The sequence below is a fragment of the Armigeres subalbatus genome, chromosome 1 (genome assembly GCF_024139115.2).
Source record: "Armigeres subalbatus isolate Guangzhou_Male chromosome 1, GZ_Asu_2, whole genome shotgun sequence".
NCBI classification, from domain to species: Eukaryota; Metazoa; Arthropoda; class Insecta; order Diptera; family Culicidae; genus Armigeres; species Armigeres subalbatus.
In genome coordinates, this window is record NC_085139.1 from 124,645,871 (window position 1) to 124,663,368 (window position 17,498).

General features: G+C 37.9%; 1 pseudogene; it reads left to right on the forward strand.

Moving 5' to 3' along the window:
* Positions 1-36: 36 nt before the first annotated feature.
* LOC134206515 (calcium/calmodulin-dependent protein kinase kinase 2-like) lies at positions 37-11,935 on the forward strand (annotated as a pseudogene).
* Positions 11,936-17,498: the final 5,563 nt, after the last annotated feature.

A 17,498-nucleotide genomic window follows, 5' to 3' on the forward strand; every position in this document is an offset into this window, starting at 1 on the left:
CAAACGCTTTGGCATCTTACGAACTGGTTTCTATAAATGGTTGACAATGTTCAAGGTTTAATCGGGTAAAGGATGTATTTTGTACCACCCGTACCAATTCCAAAGGGATTTGCACTCATTGGTCCGAAATATGAACCTAGGAACTGGTGGTCCAAAATAAACCCCTACATACAGACTGTTATGATCAGAGCAGTGAAATGCTTGTCTCATGCGGTACATTGACAGTCTACCTTTCATCAGTTATATAACTTTTGAATCCACTTTCTGAACGGCAAATGGTTCGTCTGTAGCTTGTGATAATTAATGGCAATAAAGATTTGCTGGCAATTGAGGATGTTTTGTTTTCGTTTGTAAAAAGGTGAGCCTGTAGTCCGCAGTGAGATTGATTTACCTTGGTTTGGTCCCCAGACCTTAGCCTCCAAAGTTTTGTATGACGCTTCCAGGAATATTGAAGAAAATTATAAAATCCGTCATTATGGGATAAATTCGAGAAAGCACTGTTGAATTCTCATTACTAAGATCTCAAACGATACGTAAAGACCTTCTGTAGCCCGCAGTAAGATTCATTTACCTTAGTTTGGTCCCCAAACCTTAGCCTCCAAGGTTTTGTATGACGCTTCCAGGAATATTGAAGAAAATGATAAAATCCGTCATTTTGGGATAAATTCGAGAAAGCACTGTTGAATTCTCATTCCTAAGGTCTCAAACGATACGTAAGGACCTCCTGTAGCCCGCAGTGAGATTGATTTACCTTGGTTTGGTCCCCAAACCTTAGCCTCCAAGGTTTTGTATGACGCTTTCAGGAATATTGAAGAAAATTATAAAATCCGTCATTTTGGAATAAATTCGAGAAAGCACTGTTGAATTCTCATTCCCAAGGTCTCAAACGATACGTAAGGGCCTCCTGTAGCTCGCAGTGAGATTGATTAACCTTGGTTTGGTCCCCAAACCTTAGCCTCCAAGGTTTTGTATGACGCTTTCAGGAATATTGAAGAAAATTATAAAATCCGTCATTTTGGAATAAATTCGAGAAAGCACTGTTGAATTTTCATTCCTAAGGTCTTAAACGATACGTAAGGACCTCCTGTAGCCCGCAGTGAGATTGATTAACCTTGGTTTGGTCCCCAAACCTTAGCCTCCAAGGTTTTGTATGACGCTTTCAGGAATATTGAAGAAAATTATAAAATCCGTCATTTTGGGATAAATTCAAGAAAGCACTGTTGAATTCTCATTCCCAAGGTCTCAAACGATACGTAAGGACCTCCTGTAGCCCGCAGTGAGATTGATTTACCTTGGTTTGGTCCCCAAACCTTAGCCTCCAAGGTTTTGTATGACGCTTTCAGGAATATTGAAGAAAATTATAAAATCCGTCATTTTGGAATAAATTCGAGAAAGCACTGTTGAATTCTCATTCCCAAGGTCTCAAACGATACGTAAGGACCTCCTGTAGCTCGCAGTGAGATTGATTAACCTTGGTTTGGTCCCCAAACCTTAGCCTCCAAGGTTTTGTATGACGCTTTCAGGAATATTGAAGAAAATTACAAAATCCGATATTTTATGATAAATTCAAGAAAGCACTGTTGAATTCTCATTCCTAAGGTCTCAAACGATACCTAAGGACCTCCTGTAGCCCGCAGTGAGATTGATTTACCTTGGTTTGGTCCCCAAACCTTAGCCTCCAAGGTTTTGTATGACGCTTCCAGAAATATTGAAGAAAATGATAAAATCCGTCATTTTATGATAAATTCAAGAAAGCACTGTTGAATTCTCATTCCCAAGGTCTCAAACGATACGTAAGGACCTCCTGTAGCCCGCAGTGAGATTGATTTACCTTGGTTTGGTCCCCAAACCTTAGCCTCCAAGGTTTTGTATGACGCTTTCAGGAATATTGAAGAAAATTATAAAATCCGTCATTTTGGAATAAATTCGAGAAAGCACTGTTGAATTCTCATTCCCAAGGTCTCAAACGATACGTAAGGACCTCCTGTAGCTCGCAGTGAGATTGATTAACCTTGGTTTGGTCCCCAAACCTTAGCCTCCAAGGTTTTGTATGACGCTTTCAGGAATATTGAAGAAAATTATAAAATCCGTCATTTTGGAATAAATTCGAGAAAGCACTGTTGAATTTTCATTCCTAAGGTCTTAAACGATACGTAAGGACCTCCTGTAGCCCGCAGTGAGATTGATTAACCTTGGTTTGGTCCCCAAACCTTAGCCTCCAAGGTTTTGTATGACGCTTTCAGGAATATTGAAGAAAATTACAAAATCCGATATTTTATGATAAATTCAAGAAAGCACTGTTGAATTCTCATTCCTAAGGTCTCAAACGATACGTAAGGATCTCCTGAAGCCCGCAGTGAGATTGATTTACCTTGGTTTGGTCCCCAAACCTTAGCCTCCAAGGTTTTGTATGACGCTTCCAGGAATATTGAAGAAAATGATAAAATCCGTCATTTTATGATAAATTCAAGAGAGCACTGTTGAATTCTCATTCCCAAGGTCTCAAACGATACGTAAGGACCTTCTGTAGCCCGCAGTGAGATTGATTTACCTTAGTTTGATCTTCAAACCTTAGCCTCCAAGGTTTTGTATGACGCTTCCAGGAATATTGAAGAAAATTATAAAATCCGTCATTTTGGGATAAATTCGAGAAAGCACTGTTGAATTCTCACTCCTAAGGTCTCAAACGATACGTAAGGACCTTTTGTAGCCCGCAGTGAGATTGATTTACCTTGGTTTGGTCCCCAAACCTTAGCCTCCAAGGTTTTGTATGACGCTTCCAGGAATATTGAAGAAAATTATAAAATCCGTCATTTTGGAATAAATTCGAGAAAGCACTGTTGAATTTTCATTCCTAAGGTCTTAAACGATACGTAAGGACCTCCTGTAGCCCGCAGTGAGATTGATTAACCTTGGTTTGGTCCCCAAACCTTAGCCTCCAAGGTTTTGTATGACGCTTTCAGGAATATTGAAGAAAATTATAAAATCCGTCATTTTGGGATAAATTCGAGAAAGCACTGTTGAATTCTCATTCCTAAGGTCTCAAACGATACGTAAGGACCTTTTGTAGCCCGCAGTGAGATTGATTTACCTTGGTTTGGTCCCCAAACCTTAGCCTCCAAGGTTTTGTATGACGCTTCCAGGAATATTGAAGAAAATGATAAAATCCGTCATTTTATGATAAATTCAAGAAAGCACTGTTGAATTCTCATTACTAAGGTCTCAAACGATACGTAAGGACCTTCTGTAGCCCGCAGTGAGATTGATTTACCTTAGTTTGATCCTCAAACCTTAGCCTCCAAGGTTTTGTATGACGCTTCCAGGAATATTGAAGAAAATTGAAAAAAAAAACCCGTCGTTTTATGATATATTCGAGAAAGCACTGTTGAATTCTCATTCCCAAGGTCTCAAACGATACGTAAGGACCTCCTGTAGCCCGCAGTGAGATTGATTTACCTTGGTTTGGTCCCCAAACCTTAGCCTCCAAGGTTTTGTATGACGCTTTCAGGAATATTGAAGAAAATTATAAAATCCGTCATTTTGGAATAAATTCGAGAAAGCACTGTTGAATTCTCATTCCCAAGGTCTCAAACGATACGTAAGGACCTCCTGTAGCCCGCAGTGAGATTGATTAACCTTGGTTTGGTCCCCAAACCTTAGCCTCAAGGTTTTGTATGACGCTTTCAGGAATATTGAAGAAAATTATAAAATCCGTCATTTTGGAATAAATTCGAGAAAGCACTGTTGAATTTTCATTCCTAAGGTCTTAAACGATACGTAAGGACCTCCTGTAGCCCGCAGTGAGATTGATTTACCTTGGTTTGGTCCCCAAACCTTAGCCTCCAAGGTTTTGTATGACGCTTTCAGGAATATTGAAGAAAATTATAAAATCCGTCATTTTGGGATAAATTCAAGAAAGCACTGTTGAATTCTAATTACTAAGGTCTCAAACGATACCTAAGGACCTCCTGTAGCCCGCAGTGAGATTGATTTACCTTGGTTTGGTCCCCAAACCTTAGCCTCCAAGGTTTTGTATGACGCTTTCAGGAATATTGAAGAAAATTATAAAATCCGTCATTTTGGGATAAATTTAAGAAAGCACTGTTGAATTCTCATTCCCAAGGTCTCAAACGATACGTAAGGACCTCCTGTAGCCCGCAGTGAGATTGATTTACCTTGGTTTGGTCCCCAAACCTTAGCCTCCAAGGTTTTGTATGACGCTTTCAGGAATATTGAAGAAAATTATAAAATCCGTCATTTTGGAATAAATTCGAGAAAGCACTGTTGAATTCTCATTCCCAAGGTCTCAAACGATACGTAAAGACCTCCTGTAGCTCGCAGTGAGATTGATTAACCTTGGTTTGGTCCCCAAACCTTAGCCTCCAAGGTTTTGTATGACGCTTTCAGGAATATTGAAGAAAATTATAAAATCCGTCATTTTGGAATAAATTCGAGAAAGCACTGTTGAATTTTCATTCCTAAGGTCTTAAACGATACGTAAGGACCTCCTGTAGCCCGCAGTGAGATTGATTTACCTTGGTTTGGTCCCCAAACCTTAGCCTCCAAGGTTTTGTATGACGCTTTCAGGAATATTGAAGAAAATTATAAAATCCGTCATTTTGGGATAAATTCAAGAAAGCACTGTTGAATTCTAATTACTAAGGTCTCAAACGATACCTAAGGACCTCCTGTAGCTCGCAGTGAGATTGATTTACCTTGGTTTGGTCCCCAAACCTTAGCCTCCAAGGTTTTGTATGACGCTTTCAGGAATATTGAAGAAACTGATAAAATCCGTCATTTTATGATAAATTCAAGAAAGCACTGTTGAATTCTCATTCCCAAGGTCTCAAACGATACGTAAGGACCTCCTGTAGCCCGCAGTGAGATTGATTTACCTTGGTTTGGTCCCCAAACCTTAGCCTCCAAGGTTTTGTATGACGCTTCCAGGAATATTGAAGAAACTGATAAAATCCGTCATTTTGGAATAAATTCGAGAAGGCACTGTTAAATTATCATTCCTAAGGTCTCAAACGATACGTAAGAACCTCCTGTAGCCCGCAGTGAGATTGATTTACCTTGGTTTGGTCCCTAAACCTTAGCCTCCAAGGTTTTGTATGACGCTTCCAGGAATATTGAAGAAAATGATAAAATCCGTCATTTTATGATAAATTCAAGAAAGCACTGTTGAATTCTAATTACTAAGGTCTCAAACGATACCTAAGGACCTCCTGTAGCCCGCAGTGAGATTGATTTACCTTGGTTTGGTCCCCAAACCTTAGCCTCCAAGGTTTTGTATGACGCTTTCAGGAATATTAAAGAAAATTATAAAATCCGTCATTTTGGAATAAATTCGAGAAAGCACTGTTGAATTCTCATTACTAAGGTCTCAAACGATACGTAAGGACCTCCTGTAGCCCGCAGTGAGATTGATTTACCTTGGTTTGGTCCCCAAACCTTAGCCTCCAAAGTTTTGTATGACGCTTCCAGGAATATTGAAGAAACTGATAAAATCCGTCATTTTATGATAAATTCAAGAAAGCACTGTTGAATTCTAATTACTAAGGTCTCAAACGATACCTAAGGACCTCCTGTAGCTCGCAGTGAGATTGATTTACCTTGGTTTGGTCCCCAAACCTTAGCCTCCAAGGTTTTGTATGACGCTTTCAGGAATATTGAAGAAAATTATAAAATCCGTCATTTTGGAATAAATTCGAGAAAGCACTGTTGAATTTTCATTCCTAAGGTCTTAAACGATACGTAAGGACCTCCTGTAGCCCGCAGTGAGATTGATTAACCTTGGTTTGGTCCCCAAACCTTAGCCTCCAAGGTTTTGTATGACGCTTTCAGGAATATTGAAGAAAGTTATAAAATCCGTCATTTTGGAATAAATTCGAGAAAGCACTGTTGAATTTTCATTCCTAAGGTCTTAAACGATACGTAAGGACCTCCTGTAGCCCGCAGTGAGATTGATTAACCTTGGTTTGGTCCCCAAACCTTAGCCTCCAAGGTTTTGTATGACGCTTTCAGGAATATTGAAGAAAATTATTTAATCCGTCATTTTGGGATAAATTCGAGAAAGCACTGTTGAATTCTCATTCCTAAGGTCTCAAACGATACGTAAGGACCTTTTGTAGCCCGCAGTGATATTGATTTACCTTGGTTTGGTCCCCAAACCTTAGCCTCCAAGGTTTTGTATGACGCTTTCAGGAATATTGAAGAAAATTATTTAATCCGTCATTTTGGGATAAATTCGAGAAAGCACTGTTGAATTCTCATTCCTAAGGTCTCAAACGATACGTAAGGACCTCCTGTAGCCCGCAGTGAGATTGATTTACCTTAGTTTGATCTTCAAACCTTAGCCTCCAAGGTTTTGTATGACGCTTCCAGGAATATTGAAGAAAATTATAAAATCCGTCATTTTGGAATAAATTCGAGAAAGCACTGTTGAATTTTCATTCCTAAGGTCTCAAACGATACGTAAGGACCTCCTGTAGCCCGCAGTGAGATTGATTAACCTTGGTTTGGTCCCCAAACCTTAGCCTCCAAGGTTTTGTATGACGCTTTCAGGAATATTGAAGAAACTGATAAAATCCGTCATTTTGGAATAAATTCGAGAAAGCACTGTTGAATTCTCATTCCCAAGGTCTCAAACGATACGTAAGGACCTCCTGTAGCCCGCAGTGAGATTGATTAACCTTGGTTTGGTCCCCAAACCTTAGCCTCCAAGGTTTTGTATGACGCTTTCAGGAATATTGAAGAAAATTATAAAATCCGTCATTTTGGAATAAATTCGAGAAAGCACTGTTGAATTTTCATTCCTAAGGTCTTAAACGATACGTAAGGACCTCCTGTAGCCCGCAGTGTGATTGATTTACCTTGGTTTGGTCCCCAAACCTTAGCCTCCAAGGTTTTGTATGACGCTTTCAGGAATATTGAAGAAAATTATAAAATCCGTCATTTTGGAATAAATTCGAGAAAGCACTGTTGAATTCTCATTCCCAAGGTCTCAAACGATACGTAAGGACCTCCTGTAGCCCGCAGTGAGATTGATTAACCTTGGTTTGGTCCCCAAACCTTAGCCTCCAAGGTTTTGTATGACGCTTTCAGGAATATTGAAGAAAATTATTTAATCCGTCATTTTGGGATAAATTCGAGAAAGCACTGTTGAATTCTCACTCCTAAGGTCTCAAACGATACGTAAGGACCTTTTGTAGCCCGCAGTGAGATTGATTTACCTTGGTTTGGTCCCCAAACCTTAGCCTCCAAGGTTTTGTATGACGCTTTCAGGAATATTGAAGAAAATTATAAAATCCGTCATTTTGGAATAAATTCGAGAAAGCACTGTTGAATTCTCATTCCCAAGGTCTCAAACGATACGTAAGGACCTCCTGTAGCCCGCAGTGAGATTGATTTACCTTGGTTTGGTCCCCAAACCTTAGCCTCCAAGGTTTTGTATGACGCTTTCAGGAATATTAAAGAAAATTATAAAATCCGTCATTTTGGAATAAATTCGAGAAAGCACTGTTGAATTCTCATTCCTAAGGTCTCAAACGATACGTAAGGACCTCCTGTAGCCCGCAGTGAGATTGATTTACCTTGGTTTGGTCCCCAAACCTTAGCCTCCAAGGTTTTGTATGACGCTTTCAGGAATATTGAAGAAAATTATAAAATCCGTCATTTTATGATAAATTCGAGAAAGCACTGTTGAATTCTCATTACTAAGGTCTCAAACGATACGTAAGGACCTCCTGTAGCCCGCAGTGAGATTGATTAACCTTGGTTTGGTCCCCAAACCTTAGCCTCCAAGGTTTTGTATGACGCTTCCAGGAATATTGAAGAAAATGATAAAATCCGTCATTTTATGATAAATTCAAGAAAGCACTGTTGAATTCTAATTACTAAGGTCTCAAACGATACCTAAGGACCTCCTGTAGCCCACAGGGAGATTGATTTACCTTGGTTTGGTCCCTAAACCTTAGCCTCCAAGGTTTTGTATGACGCTTCCAGGAATATTGAAGAAAATTAAAAAATCCGTCGTTTTGGGATAAATTCGAGAAAGCACTGTTGAATTCTCATTACTAAGGTCTAAAACGATACGTAAGGACCTCCTGTAGCCCGCAGTGAGATTGATTTCCCTTGGTTTGGTCCCCAAACCTTAGCCTCCAAGGTTTTGTATGACGCTTCCAGGAATATTGAAGAAAATTATTTAATCCGTCATTTTGGGATAAATTCGAGAAAGCGCTGTTGAATTCTTACTCCTAAGGGGTCAAACGATACCTAAGGACCTTTTGTAGCCCGCAGTGAGATTGATTTACCTTGGTTTGGTCCCCAAACCTTAGCCTCCAAGGTTTTGTATGACGCTTCCAGGAATATTGAAGAAAATTATTTAATCCGTCATTTTGGGATAAATTCGAGAAAGCACTGTTGAATTCTCATTCCTAAGGTCTCAAACGATACGTGAGGACCTCCTGTAGCCCTCTGTGAGATTCGTTTATTTCAGATTGATGCATGCACCTCAGCCTCCAAAATTTAGTAGTTAGCCTCCAAACTTGCATGCAAGTTGATTCAGTAAAATTTTATTTCGTATATTTAACGCTTTCCAAGAGGTATATTTAAAGTTTTTATATGCTACCCGATTGGAAATAATTAAATAATTTATTTCCAATTGTTAGTTTTTCATTAAAAGGCCCTAAAACCTTAGCCTCCAACAATTTGTAGTTAGCCTCCAAGGAACCTTACAACAGCACATTATTTTTGGAGGCTAAATGGAGGCTAACTACAAATCGCTCATAGTAATTACTCCTTCTTTGAAAATTGCTCACTCCTTCTAATGCTCATTCTTCAACTCTGATTGATGATTAATTATTCTGCTTGAAATTAAATTCATTTCACAAATTCTTTTGGAATATACCAAACATTTTGTCCTTTTCGAACTTTTATGCCTTTCGACCTTTTGTCTTTTCTTGGCATTTTGTCATTTTCGACCTTTTGTCCTTTCGACCTTCTGCCTTTCGACGTTTTGTCTTTCGACCTTTTGTTCGACTTTTTTGTTCTTCGACCTTTCATCTTCGACCTTTTGTCATAGATTCGGCAAGTTCATCTATGGTTCATGGTATGTTGAGCTATGAAATGTGACAATGTAATGAAATTTGATTGTTTTCGGTAGCAACATGATTTTCATTTCATGTGAAGTAAATCTCGAACCATTTTGATACAGGCTAAATATCTAAATGCTTCAGCCCCATACGCAGGAGGTAGTTCAATCCCAGGTCCGTTCCATTCTCCTACTTGAGATCTTTCTTTATATTTCTCATGTTCGCTAGCAATCGCTAGAACTGAAAATGCTCTTCCATACCGTTTCATTTCTATCATACCTTTGAATTGACTATTCTAGCAGAAATTACTAGAAAAAGCTCGTTTCCTGCTTTTCCAGTTAGAAATTTTTCAATGAATCGCCTGCATTGAGCGTGCTTACAGGACACTATGAGTTAACTTTCTGAAATCAGTATGGCGAAAGATCTAGGTTGATTCTCAAAATTGCTACCATCAACAAAATATTTGGTAGGCATGGTAGGGACACCTTCTCACATAATCGGTACCAAATAGTTTTTCGAAAGTTTTATTTTGAGAAAACCGCGTTAGATGACTTTCGCCATAAATTTCTGCGGTAAACTCTTGTGGCTATTTGCATATACTTTAGCGCCTGGATGTGACAGCGGAGGGGTGAAAATCAGCCGCTAATAATTCATTCATTGTTTCTTCGATCTACCATTGGCAGCCTGTTTACTAAACAAAATTTCTGCCCTCGAACCGACCCAAAAATTTCATAAGTTTCGTATGAACTCGTGGAAAGTGCAGAAGTATATTCGCACAGAACAGATCTGTCTTGCTAAGAACAAATCGTGCTGATTAAATGGTTGTTCGAATGATTGAACATTTTATTTCTATCTAGGGCTCAGGGATTGGTGAAGCTGGCTTACCTGAGGAGGACTGACGCATTACGCCATGAAAATCCTTTCCAAGCGTAAACTACTTCGTAAAGCTGGACTCATGACGAGGACCAAACGGGAACATCTCCATGGACGAGGTACCGCGAATCGAGTACTGAAGAAGGTAGGAAACGGCAAATAAGAAAGACAAATTTGATTCGAAACATGGATAATATTTAGTCAATCATAAACATTGATTTCAATTTGTTTCTCTTTCACCTCATAGCTGGACCACCCAACGTGGTAAAACTAGTCGAGGTGCTGGACGATCCACTAGAGGATTCCCTGTATCTCGTTTTCGAGCTGGTGCAGCATGAGAAATTTTAGCATACCGACTGACTGTCCGCTTAGTGACGAACGTGCCTGGAATGTTTTTCGGGATGTTATCTTGGGCGTCGAATATCGTAGTGTTTGTTTTCTTGTTTTTTTAGCACTAGTAGGAAAATAGAAGATCAGAAATAATACTAGAAAAATATGCGAAACGTATCCACAAGCATGCTTTTGAAACAATAGCTCCTTAGAGTGAAAGCAGTAGTGATTTAGTTTCATTCCAAATTTTCGATCTCTTCTCTAGTTTAAATCTTAAGCAAAATAGAACAAACTCGCTGTTTTCCCAACAGTGTTTTATTCATGTTCGCCAAGAAAGGCGCCGTAATTGCAAAGTGGATTGATCAGTAGATAAAATGACGCATACAATGACGCAAAAATATTTGAATCTCGTGATTTATTCGTGTTTCAAATCTGCAGAACCGTTATACATATTCGATGATACTTTTCTTAAAATCTCTTTCATAACAATCGCAATTCCACACTATCTGCAACAATAATAATGTTCATTTGGCTCACATTTCGACAGTTATCAATGCTCGATTGGATTAAAATGGCCGCTTTTGCATATCTCTCATTATAGGAACCTTATAGTATTCAACAAGTCCGATATACACTGAAACGAAATCGAGTGAGCGAAATTCGCGATTGACTTATTGCTCAATTATTTCCTTTTAGTCCATTACCAGCGGATCATTCACGGAGATTCAGCAAATCTGCTGATGTCGACTCGGCAGTGTGAAAGTAGCGACCTGGGTGTTTGTAACGAGTTCTTGGTGAAGACGCGCAATGAACAATGGCTCAACGGCTGGCACGCCAGCTTTCCGCACCCGAAATACTACCTGGGCAGCATGTCTACAATGGCAGGCAGCCGACATTTGGGCGCTCGGTGCTACCCTCTATCTAGTCCATGGCAATGTTCCTTTTATAGCTTCGGTTCCTGTGTGTATGAGAAGATTAAAATGATCCCTGCAGTTCCCTCCTACGAGCACGATAACTCCAGAGCTACGAGATCTGATTGAAACCATGCTGGATAAAGACCCACAGTTGCGAATCACGCTACCACAGATCAAAGATCACTGTTGGTAACCAAACGGTTTGGTAAATTGGGAGGAAGAAATCGTCGCCTCGTTCAGATCAATGATGAAGACATGACAACGCTTGTGAAGAGCATCCCAAAGCTAGATACGCTAATAGATAAAAACTATGCTCAAAAAGCACTGTTCCAAATCCATTCTCAAGAGGCATTTCAGGCCGTACGCCTTATTGGGAGGTTCCGAATAGAGGGTTCAGCCGTCGGGAGATCTAACTCCGCTCCTGGAGACTACCACACATCAGAAAGGTAAGAATAAGACAATCAGTATATTAGATTGAACATTGAACAATAACTGTATTCCAGGCAACCCTCCAACGAATCACTTTTGCCCTCGGTAACGGAAGGCGTTTCCAGCCCAGGAGAAAGTCCTGAACAGTTCACCACAAAGTACCAGCATAGTGTCAACTCCGTCGCAGGATTCTTCCAATCGCAACGGCGACAGAGCCGATATCGTCGAAGCGCCGGAGAGCAAGACCACATGGTAAATGATGACGTTATAACTAGAGGTGCTTTGAGTGCGTAACATACGCTAGCTTGGCTTTATATTCTTATCCTTTCGAAAAGAATGATACCAAATCGAACTTTCTTTTTTCTCTCTGTTTCTTCCCTCTGTTTTTCTTTTTCCTACTCTAGAATTTGCCAAATCGTATACTTAGAAGTTCTGCTCTAATTCGATGCTAGTGATTCCTGATTTTAGATTAGTGTCCAAAGATTTTAACACTCTCAAACGAAAGTACTGGTGAGACAAGCTACGTGTAACTTAGCTATGCTCATTCATCACATTGTTTTTCAAAAATTCTTATTAACATTAAATAGATCCGTCTCTGCAATTACAGCAAGTAGCCCAAGAAGTGTCGTTCAACGTTGTACTTTTATATTTGTTAGATTTTATCTTATTGTGCATACGGAATTTTGACGGTTTTTGCATTTAGCAGTGGACAAAAGAAATGAATAAAAACATTTATGAATAGCTTTGAATATTTCTAATGTTGTCGATACTAAAAGGAAGGATTAGAAGCAGTGTATATATTTACAATATTTGACCTTTTTATCACGTAGTTCAACTATTAAAGATGTTTTTAAAGTCAACTAATATTTGAATACATGCATAATTCTTGACAAAAATGTTTAACTACTTAAGAGTTGGATATTACTTAAAGCTCAGCAGCAATGAGCTCTAAGTCATAGATTCAGAAATTTCACGCTTTAAACATTAATATTTAATATTGACTTTGGAATGAAAATTTTAACAACAGTAAACAATCCATATTGTGAATATCAAACTGCCAGGACTGTTTGAAGTTTTATCAGAACTGTATTGCCTATATTTTACATAATTCTAACACTGGCAAGTTGTGATATAGTGTCTTGTTGGCTAATCTTTCCTTTGATTCTTATGAACCTAATAAATTGAGCTAGCAACTATATTCAATGTAAAAAAAGACAATTATCCGATTTTAGCCAATTGAGAAAGAACTGTTAAATAGAAACAGGAAGAAACGCTAGAGGATAAAGCCCATGATGATAGATTTCCAACACTTAAGCTTTAATATGAATACATAGTGCTATAGTATCGTAGCGAACTGACAAACGAGAACCGTTGAGTTTCGTCACCATTAGTGGCAATCATACATCAGGACCATTCAGTTGTTTAACACGTTCCTATAAGGCAACATACGTACACGTACACTAAAGCCTTCTGTCTCTAATCAATGTATTTACATTTCTACACTACACGCATATTTATAAAATGTCTACATGGATCTACTAAAAACACTATCATAACATTAGATGGATCATTTGTCGGTACAACTATACAAATATACACATTTGATTATCTAGTGAAAAAAAACTTGAAGAGCAATCCCATTCCCGGCATCGAATTCTATCACATTTTTAAAAAGTAGTGATGTTCTATCAGAGATGTCCTACACAGTTGGCTCTTTTATTTTTCCCAATTTCCTTTTATTTTTCCCAATAAAACTCATTCAGTGATTGCAACCAGTAGATGTTTATTTGAGTTTTCTAAATGTTACTTCTGTCAAAATAATACACGCCGGAGCTAAGCGAGCGCGCGCGCAGCAATTTGTATTTACTCGTGTGCACGCCCCCGTGTTGTGAGATTTGTAGCATGCCTTTAATCCTTCTTCTGAGAATGAGAGGAGTAGATACGAAAATTACGTGATATCTCTCATTGAAATTGATAAACTGCAGTACTGCTCATGAGTCGAGTATTATGACCGTAGAATTCGAGTTGCTATTCTGTGATTGATAGAATCGTGAAATTGTACAGAGAACCTAATGAATGGGGCAGTTAGCTATTCTCTCGATGTACATATTTCTGAAGCTCAGTCAATAGCGCACGTCATTACGGTCACATGAATCTCCTGCATCTCAAATGTCTTGGGAAAGGGTAATGTAAAAAGGATATTTCAAATCGCGCCAACCAAACCACTATTAATTACTGACCGCACAGCAGAGCAAAATATTTCGGATAATAATGACGTTCTTGTACTGTTAAAACAATAAAACGCGCTATAACTAATTTACTTTCCGACCGACTAAGAGAACAAATTATTTTGAAGATGGCGCACGTTCTGTATGCTGTTCAGAGCACAATAAAATTCGCTTTCTGTTATACGAAACATGATCGATTGTACTAATAATTTGCCACAGCAGCGCACAAAGTAGAGCAACACCAGAAGAAAATGTTTCGTGTCCTAAACGAACACGACTGATCGTGCATTGATTAATTTGCTCATTAAACGCACAAAACAGAACAAACCCAATCGGATGTCAAACATGTTCCGGTCCAGTTTTGAGAAAAGTACAGTAAAATGAATTTTGACAAGAACAAACTGAGACAGTATTAAAAATAAAATGTAAACGACATTTTGACATTTTTTCTTCATCGATAAACTGTTTGTTTGCTCCTGCGTGAGAGTCTCGTGCCATAGTATTGAACTTAATTTCTAAATTTAAAAACATTAAAAATTAAGAAAAAATAAAAGTATATGTTGTGATTTTTTACATAAACATTAATTGTGGGAAGAAATAGCCGTAATCCGTAATTTTTCTTTAACTGCATGGCAGATGATGGTAGAAGGAAATGTTCAACCATTCCCGTCCGCGTCTTGAACGGAACAAGATGGATCGCATATGAATTTGCTCACCACGCGCACAAAACACAACATCCTCGGATCTCGATAATCATGTTTCGCGTCCTAAACGAAACACAATTAATCGCGCGTTGAATAATTTGCTCACTAACCGCACAAAAAAGAACAAAATCATCCGGATCACGAACATGTTTCGTGTCCCAAACGAAATACAATTGATCGCGCACTCGATTTCATAAATCGTAAAACTGACAGACAAAACTAGAACTCCTGAAAAGTCGTTTGTGCCGAAAATCTCATGGAAGCAAAACTCCTGTTAGCTGACTAGTCTTAGAACAATGTACCATCGTCCGCAATTGCCTTCAATTATGCACTGTGTGCAAGCAAATGCACAAAAACAAATTTACAATTATTGTATAAAATATTGGCATATACAATCTGACAAGGTTGTAATACAATGAATGTAATATTTTTATACAGTTTATATATTAAAATAATATAAAGGTGTAAGATTTCAATACAATGAGTGTATTGAAATCTTCAGAAATTGAATATGCTAAATTGTATACAGTTCCTGTAAGGTCCTTATGCAGAACTGTACTGAAATCTGCCATCCGCTGGTTAGGACATTAATTTTACAAGGGCGTTCTCCCACGATTGATGTATCATCCAAATGTGGAAAATCTTAATTTGTCATATCCTCCTATCTATAAAATTGAAGATTTTACCCAATCTACATAATTTGTTCCGTATTTCTTAATCGCGGTGATTATGCGATATGGAAATACCGAAAAGGCGTTTTGTCTTTCTGGAGGATGAATATCCTTGAAAAAGGCTTTTTGTTTCGGCTCAGTCCAAATAATAAGCAAGCGATCTTACGATGTATTTCGCGTGAACCACGTGCTGAGCAACCTCCACAGCTCGCAGAGAGAGGATTCGTCTATCCCCCTGACATGGCATGTGGTCCCTGCTGTTATCACCCTTTGTTTTTGGGAATGAACAGTATGGGTTCATGATATTGAAACAGAAACTGTAATCCTACATTATATTATAAAAAAGAAATTATTTTTCCATATACAGTATACCCCCGCTAATCCGACAAATGTATGGTTCAACTGTTAATCTGACAGTCAAAGGCATACAATTGAACCAAAACAAACTCATAGCACAAAATTGAAAACTGACATAATGTGTTTTAAAAGGGTGTTGACACTGGAATTATCGACGATGAGCGGGGAATACTGTATCGACAAATGATCCATGAACTTCAACTAACAGAAAAATACAAGTAAAACTTCACTCTTTAGTCACTTCTTATAGTCTGGCGGATAACAGCAGTGTACTGCCGATTCTGAAATCCAATGAAAATTACATATTCTTCACATCGTATCAAATTAATATACGCTAAGTAACAAATATTAATATTCTGTTAGCATTTTTAGATAAACAAACCCAAGGACAGGACAATTAGCAGCAAAGGCCGTGTTTATTTGCTGCAAAGTCAAATGGTTTTGATTCCATCAAACTATAGTGAAGTAACTAAATGCAGTTTACATAACGCCGAAATATATCATTCCAGCCCATATATACAGACTCAAAATACAACGAGGAAAGAGTAGAAAATGTTTACCATTATGTAGAAAAAATCATCCAAAACTAATAAATCAATTTTGGAATGTTTGTATTTCTGTTATACAGTGTATATAAACACCATTAAGAAAACACTTAGAAGCTTTAATTAGTCAGCATGATTATACCCCTTCAATCAGAGTTTCGGTAGGTATGAGGATAAAAAAATTAAGGGAAACAAATTAGCCAATCATTCAGTCAAAAATATCAAGCATATCAACCAGAATGTTACATCTGAATATCTTTACAGAGATTTAGGAGAAAAAATCGGGTTAAAATCGAACAATATGGTGCAAAAATAAAAATATTTATTTGAGTCCATAAGTACTAATTCCAAATATTTAGAACCAATTATTTCTCGTAAAGAGCTTATCCATGATCCATGGTCATGTAAATAAATTGCCCATACCTATATATTACGATTGTTATCTCTACTGAACACTTTTAAAATGTACAAATAATCTTTATGTTTTCTCTTCAAGTCGTAGACAATTTCTATGTTCAAAGTATAAGATGGAAAAAGGGTAGTAAAGAACAGACCGTTTTTTGATTTGAAGCATTTGAAGAGATTAATACATCTGAAGAAAGAACTGGATTCCAAATTGTTCATATTTACAAATCAAGAAGACGAGCCTGCAGTTTTCCATTTAAACTACACTCTGTTAAACTCGACGTAAATTTTGATTTCAATTCTAGTGTTTGACTTCAATTGAATGTTATGATTATTTTTCTTCCACATGAGAACATTTTGGCAAACCCAGCAAGTATGAAACATCACTATTTTTTAACTATGAATCTCATTCGCGATTAATCGGTAATTGCTGGAAATGTCGCAAAAAGTTGCTTGTAGAAGGCAGAGTAAAGAAGTCATGTTCCAACGCCGTTCAACAGATAAGAATGAGTTTACTCCATAAAATCAAAATAATCACCAACCATCATAGTCGCAATTAATGTTTCTGAAGCTTTGAAACCTCTGTTTTACTTCCATGCAATCAAATAAAGTAATATTTAGATTTTGCCCAAAACAACACAACAACATTGTTGGTACCATTTAAATTACATACGTACTACTATTTGATTATTTTTGGTAAAATAATGTTTGCCGTAGGTGCCCCCACAATGTTCCATCAGATTGTTCTCTCTACTGACCGATTTGTCTGAAATTTTGTCCATATCATCAGAGCATCAATAAGTGGGCGGTCCATATTTTTTCCATTCTAATTTGAGCCACCCTAATGTAAGGTGGATTACTGCTTGTATTACAGCTATAATACTTATCTTCTCTAGATTCAAAACAGTGAATTCAATGAACTTTTATCAAATAGATAGCTGTAAATC